Source organism: Schistocerca cancellata, unplaced genomic scaffold, assembly GCF_023864275.1.
Source record: "Schistocerca cancellata isolate TAMUIC-IGC-003103 unplaced genomic scaffold, iqSchCanc2.1 HiC_scaffold_718, whole genome shotgun sequence".
NCBI lineage: Eukaryota > Metazoa > Arthropoda > Insecta > Orthoptera > Acrididae > Schistocerca > Schistocerca cancellata.
Window position 1 is genome coordinate 8,923,433 of NW_026046729.1, and position 21,546 is coordinate 8,944,978.

Sequence of the window (21,546 nt, forward strand, 5' to 3'; positions counted from 1 at the left end):
AATTGCTCAACACGTGGGGCGTGAGGTCTCCACAGTACATCGATGTTGTCGCCAGTGGTCGGCGGAAGGTGCACGTGCCCGTCGACCTGGGACCGGACCGCAGCGACGCACGGATGCACGCCAAAACCGTAGGATCCTACGCAGTGCCGTAGGGGACCGCACCGCCACTTCCCAGCAAATTAGGGACACTGTTGCTCCTGGGGTATCGGCGAGGACCATTCGCAACCGTCTCCATGAAGCTGGGCTACGGTCCCGCACACCGTTAGGCCGTCTTCCGCTCACGCCCCAACATCGTGCAGCCCGCCTCCAGTGGTGTCGCGACAGGCGTGAATGGAGGGACGAATGGAGACGCGTCGTCTTCAGCGATGAGAGTCGCTTCTGCCTTGGTGCCAATGATGGTCGTATGCTTGTTTGGCGCCGTGCAGGTGAGCGCCACAATATGGACCGCATACGACCGAGGCACACAGGGCCAACACCCGGCATCATGGTGTGGGGAGCGATCTCCTACACTGGCCGTACACCACTGGTGATCGTCGAGGGGACACTGAATAGTGCACGGTACATCCAAACCGTCATCGTACCCATCGTTCTACCATTCCTAGACCTGCAAGGGAACTCGCTGTTCCAACAGGACAATGCACGTCCGCATGTATCCCGTGCCACCCAACGTGCTCTAGAAGGTGTAAGTCAACTACCCTGGCCAGCAAGATCTCCGGATCTGTCCCCCATTGAGCATGTTTGGGACTGGATGAAGCGTCGTCTCACGCGGTCTGCACGTCCAGCACGAACGCTGGTCCAACTGAGGCGCCAGGTGGAAATGGCATGGCAAGCCGTTCCACAGGACTACATCCAGCATCTCTACGATCGTCTCCATGGGAGAATAACAGCCTGCATTGCTGCGAAAGGTGGATATACACTGTACTAGTGCCGACATTGTGCATGCTCTGTTGCCTATGCCTATGTGCCTGTGGTTCTGTCAGTGTGATCATGTGATGTATCTGACCCCAGGAATGTGTCAATAAAGTTTCCCCTTCCTGGGACAATGAATTCACGGTGTTCTTATTTCAGTTTCCAGGAGTGTATTTTCTTTCAGTGATTTAGGGAATCCACGTGATATGTAAATTCGGATGGTAGGCAGTGCGCCATTTAATCCTCTGTCTTCCTTGTCCTTTTTGACGAAGGTTTTCGTGTCTGCTGGGTTGTTTCCAAATCGTACAGTAACTTCTAATTATTAAGTGATGATTCATGGCGCTGGTTCGGTGGAGATCTAATGATCGCCAGCTTCGTGTGATGTGCTGTGATGCGGTGCGTGCGTGTGTGTGTGTGTGTGTGTGTGTGTGTGTGTGTGTGTGTGTGTGCAAGCATGCACTAGCACGAGCTAGACGAATTTCACTGTAGGCCTCGTTATGGGTTCCTGATATTTAGAAAAGTGCCAAACGGAGTTCCCTGTTGAGACATATCAGCGTGAGGATATTTTTTGTCGTTGATCTGCGTCGGTAAGCAGTGACAGTAAACGAGCATTTTACTGTGAACGTGTTCTGTTGTGCGCGAGAAATACCGAGTCTCGACTCGTTAAGAACAAACAGTGCGTCAGTCGGAACAGTTTTTTCGAGTCCACCTCGCCGAATAAACCATCCTCACTAGGTTGACAGAGGTTCAGAGGACTGCGCTAATCCGACCGACCGCCGTGTCATCCTCCGCCGTGGGGCTTCGTTCAGATGCGATGTGGAGGGGCTCATAGTCCGTACACCGCCGTCCCGGCCGTTGTTAACATCCAGACGTTGGAGCCGCTCCTCCCCACTCAAAAACCTCCTCAACTGGCTGAGGAGAATCCCGTTCCAGTCCTGCTACCAAGGAAAATCCCGTGTCAAGACCATTTTCAATTAAGGAACTTAGACATGCAAGACACCCTAGCAGGGGAGACGGACTGCGTATGTAACAGTCAAGAAATAAGCGGAAGGCTTTTTAGTCAGAGCATCCACAGCCATGATGTACCTTTTTGAAGATAAAACTACATCAGCTGTTAGTACTTTGCTTACAAGCACGACCGCTTTCGCAACATTTTAGCTGCATCATTGGGTAGAATAAATTCATGTTCTGATCGAAACAGAGAATGGGATGACTCAGCGTGCTGACTGTGAACGCTGGGACATCTGAATCTCTTTTATGAAGACAACGTGACTTGAATATATTGCTCCTGATGATTCAGATAAAATACTGGGACACCGGTCGTGCTTATAAACAAACTACTTACAGGTGAAGCGCAGGAATTAGTCTCAAGAGCTACAGATATGACATAGTAAATAGTACTTAAAGTGTAAGCGATCTTCGTTTTCAGAGAGTTACATACATCCACTGTAAGAACAAATAATTTAATGATGTAAAAGGTCATATGAAATCGCCATATGATGTGGCAAACTCGGTAAATTGTTGGGATTGCAAGACGTAACGTAAGCTAGTGACAACAATGAGTGTTGCTGCAACAAATCGCCAAAGCGTGACACAAGGAAAATAATACGCCTCGATCGGCTAAAACTGAGTACAAATGCTTTTAAAATACGACCTTGTACTTCGTCTACCACCAACAAAGATCATTTATCTTTAAACCTCTGAATTTGTGTACGATTCTTGTTCGAAGAAACTAAATACTACAGAAGGTGAAATCACTCAAGGAACAATTCCGAGTAACAGCCAACAGACAATGAATACTGGCAGATTCACGTGAGTCATTGATGTATTATTTCGTAACAAGTTAAAAACTATATCTTAACACTAGCATAATTTATTCGTATTTCATAAAATAGCAATAGCTGTGCTGTGGTGGAGTTTGGAGTTTCCGTGTAGTGCAATCGAACAGTACGCAAATTTGTCAAAGACAAACTCAACTTGTGCGCTTTCTGCATACGTTTCCTTGTGGTCGCACTGCAGTGGTCCAGTGTCAAAAGCCACAGTGATCATACTGTCAAACGAAGCAATAGCAAATTCAGCTTCGTCATCACACCCCATCACTCATATATTGGAATAAATCTGTAGCACCCTGTAGAAAGTTTGATGTGGAGAAAAGAGTGATTGTAAAATATCGGTCATATATTGTGATATCCAGTTTGACAGTTTTCGAGCGCTCAAAATGAATCAGATGTGTGGAATAAGTTCAAACTGTCAAAAAATATACGTAATTGTATATTACATGGTGTACTTTTTTCAGCCACTTATGGTTCTGGTGGCTTCAGATTTGTTAACTTCCAGTGTTTTGCAGTTCTTAATGGATGGTAGAACAGATACATCTCCGTATTTTAGACACATTTTCATGTGTTTTTAGACTTTGTAGTTGGGAAAAAAATTGTTCAAATGGCTCTGAGCACTATGGGACTTAACATCTATGGTCATCAGTCCCCTAGAATTTAGAACTACTTAAACCTAACTAACCTAAGGACATCACACTACACCCAGTCATCACGAGGCAGAGAAAATCCCTGATCCCGCCGGGAATCGAATCCGGGTACCCGGGAACCCGGGCGCGGGAAGCGAGAACGCTACCGCACGACCACGAGCTGCGGACGTAGTTGGGGAAATTCCTTTAGAAAACAAACAAACAAACAAAAAAAATCATAAGTGAGACCTTCCACCAGACGTTGTCCTTTCACCCTTCTAAATCACGAGCAGTAAATGAAGCAAAAATAATCAGTTTTTCGTAGAATTATAATTTCTTTAATTTCAATCATTAAGGTTTTCCTTTATTGTCTTGCGCAATCTGACTTCTCAAGACATTTCTATGTATCTGAGATTTCTGTTGCTCATAAAACTCTAAAACCTGGAAAGACACTGGGAATTCTAATATTATGAGGTCTGGTTCAGTGTTACAAAAAATAAAATAATCAAAAAGCATAGAATTATACACAGTCGGACATGTCCTGCGACCTTTCAGAACCTTCTTGTTGAGCAAGGTGGATATCGACTAAGACAGCTCTGCGTTGTTCAAGTCTTATAATTAAAATCATTTGCTAAGCAAGAGATGAAATTAAACGGAAAATATAAGCAGTTTTCTTTGGCTAAGTGTAGCACATGTTATGGTTTGGGGCATCGGCTGCTTTATAAAGCACTATCTGAATGCTTGGCATTTCCCAGGTATGTATTTATTCCAGTATCCTATTAGTCCACATCCTTCCGCCCCTCTCTCTGTCCAGCTCCTCCTCTCCCTCTCCCTTTTGATCTTTGCCTCATCCCATCCTGTCTACCTCTTCCATCTCTCTGTTCATCTCCTTCTCCTCCTTTTCTGTGTCAATTTCCTCTTCTCCGTCTATTTGTTCATGTCCTCCTCCCCTATCTTTATGCCTGTCTCTCCCTCCCCTGTTTTGGTCTATCTCTTTCTCTAACCTTTCTCTGTTCATCTTCTCCTCTTCCCTTTCTATGTCCATTCCCACACTCCAATCGCTCGTCTTCTCGTCCTGTCTGTGACTATCTCATTCTTCCCTCTCGTTCTCTGTCCATGTCTCTTCCTCCTTTCTCTCTCCACGTTACCACACTCTCATAAATACGAGCAGCAAATTTGATTGCAGGTGTTTAGGATGAGCTTTTTACCAGTGGTTTTGCTCACAGGAGTACATGTAAAATACATTTCACACACTTTTAATATATTTCACACATGAAACTTCCTGGCAGCTTAAAACTGTGTGCCGGACCGAGACTTGAACTCGGGAACTTTACCTTTCACGGGCAACTGCTCTACCATCTGAGCTATCCAGTCTGCCAGGAAGTTTCATATCAGCGCACACTCCGCTGCAGAGTGAAAATCTCATTCTGGTAACATCCTTCAAGCTATGGCTAAGCCATGACTCCGCACTATCCTTTCCTTCAGGAGTGCTAGTTCTGCAAGTTTCGCGGGAGAGCTTCTGTTAAGTCTGGAAGGTAGGAGACGAGGTACTGGCGGAAGTAAAACTGTGAGGGCGGGGCGTGAATCGTGTTTGGGTAGCTCAGATGGTAGAGCACTTGCCCGCGAAAGGCAAAGGTCCCGAGTTCGAGTCTCGGTCCGGCACAGAATTTTAATCTGCCAGGGTGTTTCATATCAGCGCACACTCCGATGCAGAGTGAAAATCTCGTTCTGGTATTTCACACTTACTTGTACAGATATTTCACCTGCATGTCGAGCGAATTCATTTACTTTTACGATGCTTAATGTTTATGATTTCATATCTCCAGAACTAAATGCTGTACAATGACATAATTTTGCGCGTAGATCCAGTGGTATACGCGTATACTGTTTGCAAAATGTATTGTAAATAATGTTAGTAGCAAAGAATTAACAAATTAAAACGTCATGCATGATGCAGCTGTTTCTCATGTATCTCAGCGTTTATGACTTCATATTTCCTGAAATTTGTGCCGCACAATGATCTATGTTCGTCATTTTTGTAGTTACATTCAACGGCGAATGGAAATACTGCCTGCGAAAACTGTTGCGAATAGAGTTAGTAGCGATAAATTAATAAAATTAAACATCTTACATGACCGGCAAGTTTTCACGCATTCAGTGTTTATGACATCTTATCTCCTGAAGTAAGTGCCGTACTGTGAACTAATTTTTCTGGTAGATTCGGTAGTATATGTGCATACTGTCTGAAAAGTGGGTCCCGAATTCTGTAAGTGGTAAAGCAGTAGTAAATTAAAACGTCTAGCGTCAAGTGACAGTTTTACTGCATGAACAGCGAAAATGTAGCAAGTGACAAACTTTTTTCCTTTTATCACTTTGTGGGGGTCGCAAGCGAGAAAAAGTTTCGTAAGGATTTCAGTTCATGCGTAAACTTTGTTGCAAGTCTCTAAGCGCTCTCATTCTCAAATACTGAATAATTGAAGTATGGGTATTCTCGCCTTGTAGGCTACAATAATTTTTAGGCCCCCCCCCCCCCCCAATTCCTACCCATTTGATATATGGGTAGTTCTCACCCTCACAGTGATTCTTTCCACATAGTGAATTATATGTGTACCAAATTTGGTTGAAATCGGTAGAATGATAAAGGGGGAGATGTGAACATAGGTGCATACAAAAGAGGGTAATTCAAAAGTAAGGTCTCCTTTTTTTTTTATAAGTACATTGACCTGTTTATTTCTAGGACGATTTACATCACTTTACAGCTTGAACATTTAGCTTTTTTTCGACATAACCACCATTTCAGTCGATGCATTTTTGTAGACGCTGTGGCAGTTTTTGTATGCCCATGTCATAGCAGCTCGCAGCCATGCTGTTTAGAAAGTTATGAATCTCTTCTTTCACCTCTTCGTTGGAGCTGAATCTCTTTCCTGCCAAATGTTCTTTCAACCTAGGGAAAAGGTGATAGTCACTGGGTGCCAAGTTAGGACTGTAGGGTGGGTGGGTGATTATGTTCCATTTAAACTGTTGCAGGAGAGCAACGGTTTGCCGAGCGATGAGTGGGCGAGCGTTGTCATGGAGAATGTGTACGCCCTTGCTCAACGTTCCTCTTCTCCGGTTCTGAATTGCCCGTTTGAGTTTTTTCGGCGTTTCACAGCACCTGTCAGAGTTAATTGTGTGGTGTCACCGCCAGACACCACACTTGCTAGGTGGTAGCCTTTTAATCGGCCGCGGTCCGTTAGTATACGTCGGACCCGCGTGTCGCCACTATCAGTGATTGCAGACCGAGCGCCGCCACACGGCAGGTCTAGAGAGACTTCCTAGCACTCGCCCCAGTTGTACAGCCGACTTTGCTAGCGATGGTTCACTGCCTACTTACGTTCTCATTTGCCGAGACGATAGTTTAGCATAGCCTTCAGCTACGTCATTTGCTACGAACTAGCGAGGCGCCATTATATGTTACTATTGATATTGTGAATCATGTACTGTCAAAACCGACGTTCATCATTAATGGATTAAAGTTAAGTATTCCACCAGCTACGTCCGTTTTTCTAAATTCTAATTTCCTTATCCTGTTCCAGACCTCACGCCAGCTTGCGTGAGCTAAAACGCGTGCCTTTCGGCCTCCTCTAGTAACACGGTGTTGGCTCTTCTGCCAACCACAACAAATTGTGGTCCCAGTGGGTGTAAAATCGACCAACAATACCCATTTCCGATACCAAAATACGGCTGTCGTGACTATACCGGCAGACTGTGTTTGAATTTCCGCGGCTTTGGCGAAGAAGGATGCTGACACTGGCTTGATTGTTGGTCTCAGTTGTAAAGTGGTATGCCCAGGTTTCGTCACCCGCGACAATTGAGTCCAGAAAGTTGTCCTGCTCGGCTGCGAGGAGGTGAAGAAATGCGCGGGAAGCATCAACTCGTTGCCGCGTGTGGTCCTCAGTCAGCATGCGTGGCACCCATCTTGCGCACACCTTCCGGTAGTTCAATGTTTCCGTTAAAATTCTGTGAGCGGTGCTTCGTGAAACCTCAGGAACCAACGTGCAGAGATCATCATGGGTGATCCGCCGATCGTCGCGCATGCTTTGCTCAACCTTCAACTCCTCAGAAACTGACGGTCTCCCGCTCCTTTGTTCATCTGAATTGCGGTCCTACCAGCTGCAAACTCTCTACACCACTTACGAACATTTTTGACATCCATGTACGACTCACCATACACTTCCGTCAATTGGCGATGGATTTCAATACGCGCAGTGCCCTTTGCGTTCAAAAACCGAATAACTGCGCGCAGTTCGCAGTTGGCGGTGAGCTCCATTCTCAACGGCTGCCAAGCCAAGACTGAGCGCCTCTGCGCGGCGTGCGCGTGTTTACACGCAGCGTGTGAAGCACTCTTCATAACAGTGTGACAAACTGCCACACAGAGTTCTGTACTTATAAAAAAATAGGAGACCTTACGTTTGGGATTACCCTCGTCCATTCATATATTTTTATAATTTGTATGGATGACAACTTATTCCGTATAGATGGAGAACAAAACTGACAAGAAGTTAGCTGGAAAGACATTTACTGCAACTATTTGAAAAGACAATAGTTGTCTAGAAGTATTGAATAAAGGGCTACCGCAGGTCTCCATCTTCACTCTTCTCTTGGTTTAATTTAGATATATCTTATATTCCTCCAACACAGTTCGGAAAGCTAGCTGTCGAATAGCTACCGTACACAAAACTTTCGAAACAACTGAAGCACGCCTAACATCTGATCAAGACATCTTAAGCCAATACTTACGTAAATGGACGTTGCAACCTACACTCCTGGAAATTGAAATAAGAACACCGTGAATTCATTGTCCCAGGAAGGGGAAACTTTATTGACACATTCCTGGGGTCAGATACATCACATGATCACACTGACAGAACCACAGGCACATAGACACAGGCAACAGAGCATTCACAATGTCGGCACTAGTACAGTGTATATCCACCTTTCGCAGCAATGCAGGCTGCTATTCTCCCATGGAGACGATCGTAGAGATGCTGGATGTAGTCCTGTGGAACGGTTTGCCATGCCATTTCCACCTGGCGCCTCAGTTCGACCAGCGTTCGTGCTGGACGTGCAGACCGCGTGAGACGACGCTTCATCCAGTCCCAAACATGCTCAGTGGTGGACAGATCCGGAGATCTTGCTGGCCAGGGTAGTTGACTTACACCTTCTAGAGCACGTTGGGTGGCACGGGATACATGCGGACGTGCATTGTCCTGTTGGAACAGCGAGTTCCCTTGCCGGTCTAGGAATGGTAGAACGATGGGTTCGATGACGGTGTGGATGTACCGTGCACTATTCAGTGTCCCCTCGACTATCACTAGTGGTGTACGGCCAGTGTATTAGATCGCTCCCCACAACATGATGCCGGGTGTTGGCCCTGTGTGCCTCGGTCGTATGCAGTCCTGATTGTGGCGCTCACCTGCACGGCGCCAAACACGCATCATTGGCACCAAGGCAGAAGCGACTCTCATCGCTGAAGACGACACGTCACCATTCGTCCCTCCATTCACGCCTGTCGCGACACCACTGGAGGCGGGCTGCGTGAGCGGAAGACGGCCTAACGGTGTGCGGGACCGTAGCCCAGCTTCATGGAGACGGTTGCGAATGGTCCTCGCCGATACCCCAGGAGCAACAGTGTCCCTAATTTGCTGGGAAGTGGCGGAGCGGTCCCCTACGGCACTGCGTAGGATCCTACGGTCTTGGCGTGCATCCGTGCGTCGCTGCGGTCCGGTCCCAGGTCGACGGGCACGTGCACCTTCCGCCGACCACTGGCGACAACATCGATGTACTGTGGAGACCTCACGCCCCACGTGTTGAGCAATTCGGCGGTACGTCCACCCGGCCTCCCGCATGCCCACTATTCGCCCTCGCTCAAAGTCCGTCAACTGCACATACGGTTCACGTCCACGCTGTCGCGGCATGCTACCAGTGTTAAAGACTGCGATGGAGCTCCGTATGCCACGGCAAACTGGCTGACACTGACGGCGGCGGTGCACAAATGCTGCGCAGCTAGCGCCATTCGACGGCCAACACCGCGGTTCCTGGTGTGTCCGCTGTGCCGTGCGTGTGATCATTGCTTGTACAGCCCTCTCGCAGTGTCCGGAGCAAGTATGGTAGGTCTGACACACTGGTGTCAATGTGTTCTTTTTTCCATTTCCAGGAGTGTATGCTAAATAAAACAAAAGTTGCATTTCTTCGTTCTGTCTAATAGACTGACATACGGAGCGATTGACGTTCGTCACATCATGCGCCCAAAAATCTTTGGAGTCACGTTACGCAGGAAATTTTATTTAAGGCACACGTGAAGCGCTTGCAGCGAATATATGCCAAGTTCTAAAGCAGAAATAATATTCTTCATGAGCACTATACCACTGACTGTGATCGTCAGCTGTTCTTCCAGTATCGGCACCCCGATTGGTGTACTCAAAAGAAGAGTACAGTGCGGCTGTCCATATGTGAAAAAATGGATTTACAGCTTAACGAGGCACTCATTTTTAGGCACTCAATTCAAACTACTCACACTTACAGGTTACCTATCTTGAATCACATTCTACCGCTTGATATCAGACGGATGAATGTGCTAATACGTGAATACCGGAAGACTGTTGATAGGCCCGACCTTCCAATACGGAACAACGTATTCCGTGTTAAGCGAAAAAGATTAAAATCAAGACAGCCCACTCTTATCACAGCCAGGATTCTTACTGGACATGACTCCAATGCCGTTGATGAATATAAACGCTGTTGGCAAACAAAACCGTCCTTCAAAATGCATGAAACTGCCACGCATCCAGGAAAACCCCCGGGATTTGACCATCTTTGGACAATATGGACTAATGTGAATCGGATCCGAACGGACTACGAAAGGTGCGAAGACACTCTCCACAAGTGGGGGAAGTCTTCATTACGATTTTGTGACTGAAATGCTGAACGAAAGAGAGTTGCTCTGTTATATCAAAATGTCCCGCACGTCCCTATAAAGATTTTCTCTCAGATTTCCTTATAGTGACGAGTGGTACAGTAAAGTACATAAAATATCTTCATATTCGCCTATAGTTGTTGTCTTTTGTGTTGTATTATGCTAGAGAAATGTGTCGGTATTAAGTAGTTTAGTAATCTTTGCATATAAAGGGTGTTTTAGAAATGGTGGTCAATATTCAGGGATATGACAGGAATGATCATTCGAAACAAAAAGGTCAAGTAAACATGGCCTCTACAACGCATACAGCTTTTAAGCTATGAGCAATTGTTGATCTTCGATACTGCAAAACTTATCTTTTCTAATACAAGCTCTTTGTTTTCCTTATTTTGGGAAGTGGTACAAGAACCAAACCAAAGTAGAATGTCCAACAAACATACGCTCTAAAATCCGTACCTTAAAAGTTATGAGCACTTGTTCATGGGAAGAGTTGTGTTTCAAAGTAGCGACGATGAACAAGTGCTCATAGCTCTTAAGGTCCATACTAGCACTTCCCAAAAATATGGAAAGCAAAGAGCTTGCCGCAGAAGAGATTTGTTTCACAATATCAAAGATCAAGATTTGTTCATAGTTCTTAAGGTATGCGTTTTAGGGCGCACGTTTACTTGCCTTTTTTGTTTCGAATGATCATTCCTGTCATATCCCTGAATATTGACGATCACTTCTGAAACACCCTGTGTATATGTAACTAATCTTATGATTAAAAAATTCTTGATGTGCGCCACATAACAAATAATGATATACTACTGCAAGAAAAATGCAACGCCCTCAGGGACTGTGTTCAGGGGCACCAGGGGATCATACAGGGTGTTTCAAAAATGACCGGTATATTTGAAACGGCAATAAAAACTAAACGAGCAGCGATAGAAATACACCGTTTGTTGCAATATGCTTGGGACTACAGTACATTTTCAGGCGGACAAACTTTCGAAATTACAGTAGTTACAATTTCCAACAACAGATGGCGCTGCAAGTGATGTGAGAGATATAGAAGACAACGCAGTCTGTGGGTGCGCCATTCTGTACGTCGTCTTTCTGCTGTAAGCGTGTGCTGTTCACAACGTGCAAGTGTGCTGTAGACAACATGGTTTATTCCTTAGAACAGAGGATTTTTCTGGTGTTGGAATTCCACCACCCAGAACACAGTGTTGTTGCAACAAGATGAAGTTCTCAACGGAGGTTTAATGTAACCAAAGGACCGAAAAGCGGTACAATAAAGGATCTGTTTGAAAACTTTCAACGGACTGGGAACGTGACGGATGAACGTGCTGGAAAGGTAGGGCCACCGCGTACGGCAATCACAGAGGGCAACGCGCAGCTAGTGCAGCAGGTGATCCGACAGCGGCCTCGTGTTTCCGTTCGCTGTGTTGCAGCTGCGGTCCAAATGAAGCCAACGTCCACGTATCGTCTCATGCGCCAGAGCTTACACCTCTATCCATACATAATTCAAACGTGGCAAACCCTCAGCGCCGCTACCATTGCTGCACGAGAGACATTCGCTAACGATGTAGTGCACAGGATTGATGACGGCGATATGCATGTGGGCAGCATTTGGTTTACTGATGAAGCTTATTTTTACCTGGACGGCTTCGTCAATAAACAGAACTGGCGCATATGGGGAACCGAAAAGTCCCATGTTGCAGTCCCATCGTCCCTGCATCCTCAAAAAGTACTGGTCTGGGCCGCCATTTCTTCCAAAGGAATCACTGGCCCATTTTTCAGATCCAAAACGATTCCTGCATCACGCTATCTGGACATTCTTCGTGAATTTGTAGCGGTACAAACTGCCTTAGACGACACTGCGAACACCTCGTGGTTTATGCAACATGGTGCCCGGCCACATCGCACGGCCGACGTCTTTAATTTCCTGAATGAATATTTCGATAATCGTGTGATTGCTTTGGGCTATCCGAAACATACAGGAGGCGGCGTGGATTGGCCTCCCTATTCGCCAGACGTGAACCCCTGTGACTTCTTTCTGTGGGGACACTTGAAAGACCAGGTGTACAGCCAGAATCCAGAAACAATTGAACAGCTGAAGCAGTACATCTCATCTGCATGTGAAGCCATTCCGCCAGACACGTTGTCAAAGGTTTCAGGTAATTTCATTCAGAAACTACGCCATATTATTGCTACGCATGGTGGATATGTGGAAAATATCGTACTATAGAGTTTCCCAGACCGCAGCGCCATCTGTTGTTGAAAATTGTAACTACTGTAATTTCGAAAGTTTGTCTGCCTGAAAATGTACTGTTGTCCCAAGCATATTGCAACAAACGGTGTATTTCTATCGCTGCTCGTTTAGTTTGTATTGCCGTTTCAAATATACCGGTCATTTTTGAAACACCCTGTATGTGGATACTGATGGGCTGGAGTGTTAGTCATTCGTCACAGTCATCGGAGATGAGATGTCGCTGAGGAGGCCTATCTGTATACCACCTGTTTTGACAGTGCAAGCAGTAACTGTGCTGACTTCAGAGGTGAACAGTGTTTCCAACATTCATTCTAGGGTACAACCATGCACTACCGATTACTATTTACTCGTGTTGTACAACTTCAATCATTTGGACGGGGTCACATCGTGGGCATGCGGCAAGCTCCATGGACGTACTGACTGAATGCTACACATGTCGCATTGGGCGAGCAGTGAACATCATCCAAGGATGAAATTTGGTCACATGTTGCTACTGTAGCGACATCAGGAGCATTGGTAACCGTCTGCTTACGGCGGCATTAAGATCACACGTGCTTCTGCCCAGGCTAATAGCGGCACCAGGACACCATCAAGCGTAGCTACTCTGGCGTGGTGAAAGAGCCGATTAGAGAGTGGAATGGCGCTCTGTTGTCTCCATGGATGGGAGTAGGTTCTTTCTTTATAAATGTGATGGGCGTACAAGTGTATAGCATACACCTTCTGAAACACCTGTTCCTGAACGCGTTCGTCCCAGGTACACGAGTCCTGGCCCAAGATTCATGATGTAGGGGACGAAGAGGGGGGACGGCAATAGTTACAACTCGTGGTCTCATTTGGTGTTTCTGCAGCGTAGCGTGATCCGTGCCCTTTACAGCGCACCGGTTCGACCCCAAGGTACTGCCATTTCTTCGACAGGAAAGTTATGTGAGTTTCCAGCAGGACAATGCATGTCCACATACGGCTGCTGCGACGCAACTTGAAACGTCCCCTTTGAACAATTATACATGACTGTGCTTAAACTGACACATAATATTTTTTAGCGCAACGCAATCTGACTATCAATAATCCCTACAAAAGAATGGCCCTGAATGACATTAACCTGTACCTTTCACAAATCACTTACATCACAAAAATCTTCGTTACTCGAACTACTGCAATACAGCGAGCGCCACTACTGCCAGCTAAATAAAAGATTCAAACTACTGAAGGCACTAACTACTGATAGGCATAGTTAGCAAATGAAAGATTTTGATAGAGAGCAAACAATGTATTTACCTCAATAGCGTTCAAAAGTCATAATGTATATAGCAGTTCATGTCATCCAGTCTTACAAATTTCAAAACTCCGCCATCTCTCTCCCCATATCCACCACTGCTGGTGGCTCACCTCCAACTGCGCAACGCTACGCGCTGTTCACATCCGGCTGCCCAACACTAAAATGGCCAACAACAATGCAAACCAGTCTCTGACTGCACACAGCACAGCCAGTGATTTTCATACAGAGCGCTACGTGGCGTTACCAATAAGAAAACCTACACAGCCTACTTACATAGCCCCCATGCTCCCCACAAAAAATTTTACAAATTGTTTTGGGCAGTGGCCAATAATGATTTGATAAAATTTTTTATAATTACAATAACAAAGATATCAAATGCACACACTTATTGATACAATGTTGGTCAAAAGCTAAAATTTTCTCACAGTCCATAAAGACAGTCCTGATCATTCATCACAGTAAAATTACAGTGGTTTTTTCTCAAAGTCTGAGTAGTAAAAGAAAATGCACACGGAAGTAGTGGATTTCCGTGCCATCTTGAAGAAGTGGTGTTGTCCTTCCAACGGAGAGACAGTGCTGACTCTTGACATGCACACAGGTAATGGGCCACAACACAGCAAACCCACAGCAGAGTCAGTCGAAGTTTTGAAGAGTATTGGTAGGTAGGCCATCACAGAGCAGACCCACTGTTGTCCTGGTAGAGATTATGGTATTGGTGGGCCACCAGAGGTGCAGACCCACAGCAATCCTTGTAGAAATAATGGTATTGGTAAGTCATCAAAGGTGTAGACCCACTGTAGTCCTTGTAGAGAAGGCCAGTAGCCATCTGCTGCGACTGTGCAGGTGCACAATCACCATCGAAGAGTCTTGCGGACAATATAGCAAATCAATAAACCACCCTTTGTGCACTCACAATGTTTTTGGAATTGTCCTTAGAACCAGCAATGCTGTTATCCAGTCCCTTGCTGAATTATCAACAGACGTGCAAACACTAACAGACCCTACTTCTCACATATTGTCCATATATTATGACCAACAGAAATGTGTGCAGTGAAATGTAACTTACAAGTTAATAATATGATGAACTGGTGACAATTACAATTTTATAACATGAGAATACAATTACAAAGATACAGAAAACATCATTGAAAACATAATAATATAGATAACATTTGAGGTAATACAGGCTTTACAAAAGAATCGAAATAACATATACATCAGTGTTACAGGAATTATAAGTACCTATGGTGTCACTGCCAGACACCACACTTGCTATGTGGTAGCCTTTAAATCGGCCGCGGTCCGTTAGTATACGTCGGACCCGCGTGTCGCCACTATCAGTGATTGCAGACCGAGCGCCGCCACACGGCAGGTCTAGAGAGACTTCCTAGCACTCGCCCCAGTTGTACAGCCGACTTTGCTAGCGATGGTTCACTGACAAATTACGCTCTCATTTGCTGGGACGATACTTAGCATAGCTTTCAGCTAGGTCATTTGCTACGACCTAGCAAGGCGCCATTACCAGTTACTATTGATGCTGTAAAACATGTACTGTCGAGAGCTATGTTCACTAATTATGGATTAAAGTTAAGTATTCCAGCTGCTACGTACTATTTCTGCTACTATAAATTCCTTGTCCTGTTCCAGACCTCACGCCAGCCTGCGTGAGCTTCAACACGTGCCTTTTGGCTTCCTTCGTAGTGGATTGGCTGTCTTGCCAATCCACAACAGTACCTACGTAAAAGATCAGAATAACTTTTGAAACATCAACTTCACACATGAGGAACAAAACAGAACAGATAAATAATGTCTAAACATCTTTACAAAGTAATTAACATATTATTAATGCAAATTATATTTGAGGATAACAGTATTCCTCGTCATAGTGAATGTAGCTGAGCATTGGAAAAATTCTACAACATAACAGCATCAGCAAAACACATGAAGACAGGAAAAACACAAATACACAAGGGTACACAAACACATAGAGGGATAAGACAAAAGGAAAGGACAGGGTTTGTTTTACTGCAGTATTTTGCATGGAGATCTCCCTTCGTTCATCATTATTCTCAAAAAGTCCTATGTAAGCCTGCTTTCTGTACTCTGTTCACTTCCTCTTTCAAAAATATTTTTTCTCTACTATACACTACTTTTTTTGGCCAAACCATTTTCTTATAGATTCTCAATGCATTTCTTTCAATTCATCATAGTTAGTTTCTTATATAGTCTACCCCCTCTTAAGCTAACTTAAATCTACTGAGCTCAGATATATATACCAAGGGATGAGGCAATGCAGCAGCACATAACAAATTAACACAAACAGCAATGACAAAAAATGCCAATTTGCAAAGCAAGCAGCAGTAAATCTAAAATAACAGATAAAATGCAAAATTACAACTTGTATGAGCCAATGTGCAGCAACAAGAAAAATAAATCTGTAGTAAAACTGGCTTAACAGAGTAATACAAAGTTAAATTTAGTATCACTATGCCTGGCACACAGCAGCAGCAAATGCAATAACTTATACCTAAACATGACATAGCTCAAGCAGAAAAAATAGTACACTAAAGACAACAATGCAGACAAGGGAAATGTATATTCACATCTTAATGTCTATGTAATTAAAGTGGTGCACCACAAAAACTAATTCTTTAAAAATTACCAAGCACTTGAAAAGAAAATTATATATGCAGTTACTGTTATTAGTCCCTTCTTATTGTTCTTTCCATTCCAAGAGCTCCTTTTTCGAAGAATGTGGATCAGAAAATAATTATTTAATAGATCTGTTGACAGAAAGTGTTCACATTAGCAGATGCATTTAAGTTTATTTTATAAAACCAATGCTGCAACACAGCTGGAAAACAGATATCAAATGAAATAAGCAATTACGCAAACCAAAGCATAAAAACATCATTCAATAGCTATGTGGCATTTCGTAAGTCAGTAGCTCTCAACTCTCGTAGAATGACACTTGTCATAATCAGGTTTGCAGATGTAAGAATATTTCCCAACAATTCATAAGCATTTCAGTAAGTAGCACAAAGTACGATATATTTTCAAGTAATGAGCGTGTCATATTTGCGATGATTTCTACAATGGAATGTCAATATCGAGGATAATGGCCTCCTTTTTTCTCCCCCTGTGCCTCTGAAAGGCACACACTAATGGCTTTTTCCCAGGCGACTGTTGTGCAGCTGGGTGCCTACGACTCATTATGTGAAGGTGGTCACTTAACTTTCTTATTGAAATATTTACGACACCAGTTTGCATTACAGTGACAGTCTTATATAACAAATTTCACAGGTCGAGAATTTGCGTTGCAAAAGTGTAGAAACAAAATCCTATGAATATAACAGTGTGCAAAACATTTTCGCCTGCATTGTGATACATTCACACACATACACACATTTCATAACTCTTAAACTACGATTCTTGGTTTCCAACATCCTTTTCATAAATCAGAGTCCCTAACCACTACTCCTTATTACACATGTACATATTCATATTCATCAACACGTCTTCAATATTTCATCATAATAACTACATAGCATAATCAGATTCCTCATATAACATCAGCTTATTGATCATAAACATACCTCAACAGCATAATACACATCGTCGTCGTAAAAATAACATCATAACACCTCAGTCAAATCTCAAAAACGTCGTAGCTTTCTGCAATAATGTCAAAACCTAAAAAAAAATCTCTGCTCATTTCAAGAGTGTCATCTACCTCAAACGTACTTTAAAATCATGCTCCCTTACCAAATACATCATTCAAAGCTATCATAGTATCACAATGGTTCCAAAAAAATATGAACAGTTCACAAAGTACAGACAAAATACAATTTCGTAAGTGTGAAGTTATCCAACGGTGTAATTACGTAAACATCTGTCACTGATGTAGTAAAATAAATGTTTGTCTCTCTCAGTTAAATGATCAGATAGCTGTGTAATTTATGTGTTAGAGAAATATGGTTCTGATGTGTAAAGTTGTATAAGCAAATACCATATTAGCTACGGCTCCTTGTGTTTGCCAGACACATTGTACACAAAGTAAGCGTGTACCCCCATGAGGATTCTTGACTTATTTGAGAAAACGGTGAGGACGCAAAACCTGAATCTACAGTATTTGCAAGATTGTGCCCTGTCATTTCGGATTCCTGAGGCGAGCTGTTGCCGGCCGATCGATCGATATTGCTTCAGTGTTCACTACCTGTTTCACTGTCTACACCACTATTTGCCGCCCGCTCCATTTCGCTATGCACAATTACCAAATTACTACTTCGAATGTCTGTTAATTTACTACACAGTGGTGCTGATAAGCAACACTCGTCGTCACTATTATTTCTCAGTTTACTTTGGAGCCTAGTGTTACGTTTATCACACGCCATTATTGTCACAATATTTCACACGATAACACAGAAAAGCACAAATTGAAGAGCAAAAATAAGAGAACACATTAACATAGCACTGAAAATAATGTCTAGTTAATTGCAAGCGCAGCTGCGAAACACTTGGTGCAAATCTACATGCATGCCACAACTGGTTCACTGTACAACAATGAAAGACTGCAACTACAAAGGAAATTCCCTCTACAATTACGTGCTATCAATAAACAATAGCTACACTAATTACACAAACTACAAGAAAAAATCAGAAGATTCCAGTGAGGTATCCTCGGCTAAGGGTTGACATATGAAACGTCCCCTTAGAAAAATTATACATGACTGTGCTTAAACTGACACATAATATTTTTTAGTGCAACGCAATCTGACTTTCAATAATCCCTACAAAAGAATGACCCTGACTAACATTAACCTATACCTTTCACGAATCACTTACCTCACAAAAATCTTCGTTACTCGAACTACTGCAATACAGTGAGCGCCACTACTGCCAGCTAAATAAAAGATTTAAACTACTGAAGGCACTAACTACTGATAGGCATAGTTAGCAAATGAAAGATTTTGATAGAGAACAAACAATATATTTACCTCAATAGCGTTCAAAAGTCATAATGTATATAGCAGTTCATGACATCCAGTCTTACAAATTTCAAAACTCCGCCATCTCTCTCCCCACATCCACCACTGCTGGCGGCTCACCTCCAACTTGCGCAACGCCACGATCTGTTCACATCCAGCTGCCCAACACTACAATGGCCAACAACAATGCAAAACAGCCACAGACTGGACAAAGCACAACCAGGGAATTTTCATACAGAGCGTTACGTGGCGTTACCAATAAGAAAACCTAAACAAGCTACTTGCAAACTTATTCTTTTTGGTGTAAAACATCTGCCCTGGTCAACAGGGCCACCAGAACTGAGCACGTCAGGGACATGATGAAGCAAGAACTTCGTTCTCTACGGCGTGCAAGAGCCATTGCCGAACTGCGAGAAAAAGAGTAAAACGTGTGGGAAGGTCTATCACAGGATAACATTCGGCACATTTATAATCGTTTACATTCGAGAATGCACGACTGTGCAGCCGCTAGAGTGGGGTACACTGTGTGTTGATGCAACTGTTGGGCACCATTTACTGTGACATGCATATGTCTTTTGGTTTGAAGTTGTTACCATACATACCTACAATGGTGAAATACCTATCACATCACCTGCCAATAAACTGACCTGGTGCTACAGGATGTGGCACTTTTTCTGGCAGGGTGTAATGAACCACGATAATGGCATTAGAGTCCCATTACGTACATTCCAGATATAAACCCTAGATAAGAAATTTAATTTAAGCTTAGATCATGGAAGAACGATTTTACAGTGTTAGTGAGCTCACGACAGCACGCACTGAACATGTTGGAAACGCTAGGAGTCTGCACCAGACAGCAGTCGTAGATTCGTGCTGTATGACGGCTGCTGTCGGCGCCTGGCTCTATTGGAGCCCGAAGCGCGGCAGCGGCCACAAAGGAAGCGGGAAACGTAAATGTGGGAGCGGGACCCCTATCTTCCATCACTCAGGTTATTGGTATTCGGTAATCGATATACGCCCGTTCACGAAAATAACTTGCCCCAAACAATCCCCTTGTGACAGTCTATTATCGGGCTTATGCTGCCAGAGGTTCATGCGGGTCGTGCATCAGAGGATATACGTGTCAGCTGACGGAGTGAAGGTACTGAGAACGCGCGTGCTCAAACGGAGAGGGGAATCAGCTCTGCCCTGCGGAAAGAATCTAGGCGGATAGTTGCGTGTGTTGTACAAGACTGAAAATTGTTCACACTAAGCGCTGTTAATTAACAGATTCTCTTTAATTTCTGTGCTTTATATTTCAAATTTGAGAGAAATTATCGTGGCGAATAGTAAGAACTCTAGAGCTTAGAATGAGATGTATAGCGAGGAGTGCGTTTCGGTAAGTAAGTGACAAATTACTATGACTGGTCGAGTAACTTTTATTGGATACTGCACTCCACATCAAAGTCACACAGATACGTGAACAAATTTTTCAAGACAGTCACGAAGTCATGCAATCAACTCCATGAACCTTCTACCAGCTGTCAGTTTCTCGGCAGTGTAATTCCGCACCTTGGTTCAAATGGCTCTGAGCACTATGGGACTTAATTTCTGAGGTCGTCAGTCCGCCAGAACTTAGAACCACTGCAACCTAACTAACCTAAGGACATCACACGCATCCACGACCAAGGCAGGATTCGAACCTGCGACCGGAGCGGTCGCGCGGTTCGAGACTGAAGCGCCTAGAACCGCTCGGCCACAAAGCCCGGCTTGCACCTTGGTGTTGGAGTCGTTCGAGAATCACTGTGCCATCGTCCTCATCGTTGAAAAGTCAGTTTCCCCACTGACTTTTTTCGGCGACTGACTGGACATTGTCGTCTGCAGTCGATGCCGATAGCCTTCTTTCCCCAGCAGCGTCGACCACGTGTTTGCCGACTAGGTCGAATTGTTGCAATCATTTCACTACTGCTGGGACCGACATTGCATTTCGTCCATATACTGCCAGAATTTCCCGGTGAATGTGTGTCATTTAACCGTTTTGTCCACGAGAATTGCTCTGTCCCGCATCTACTATGTGTAATGCTGCATAACTGAGTGCTCAGGAAACCTGCAACACGTATACAATTCTGTCAGTGTGTAGGTTTTTTTTATTCGTAACGCCACGTAGCGCTCTGTATGAAAATCACTGGCTGTGCTGTGTGCAGTCTGTGGCTGGTTTGCATTGTTGTCTGCCATTGTAGTGTTGGGCAGCTGGATGTTAACAGCGCGTAGCGTTGCGCAGTTTGAGGCGCGCCGCCAGCAGTGGTGGATGTGGGGAAGTGAGATGGCGGATTTTTGAGAATGGATAATCTGGAGGTGTGTCCATCAGAAACAGTACATTTGTAAGAATAGATGTCATGAACTGCTATATATATTATGACTATTAAGGTAAATACATTGTTTGTTCTCTATCAAAATCTTTCATTTGTTAACTATGCCTATCAGTAGTTAGTGCCATCAATAGTTTGAATCTTTTATTTAGCTGGCAGTAGTGGCGCTCGTTGTATTGCAGTAGTTTGAGTATGAAGATTTTTGTGAGGTGGGTGATTTGTGAATATCTAGTATCTAGCTGCACTGCAGCATTGGTTAAATTAAAATTTAATAGATGTACTAATATAAATATTTTCTGTCTACAGATCGAGTAAATAATAACTTTATGATCTACTTAAAAAAAACGAAGGAGCA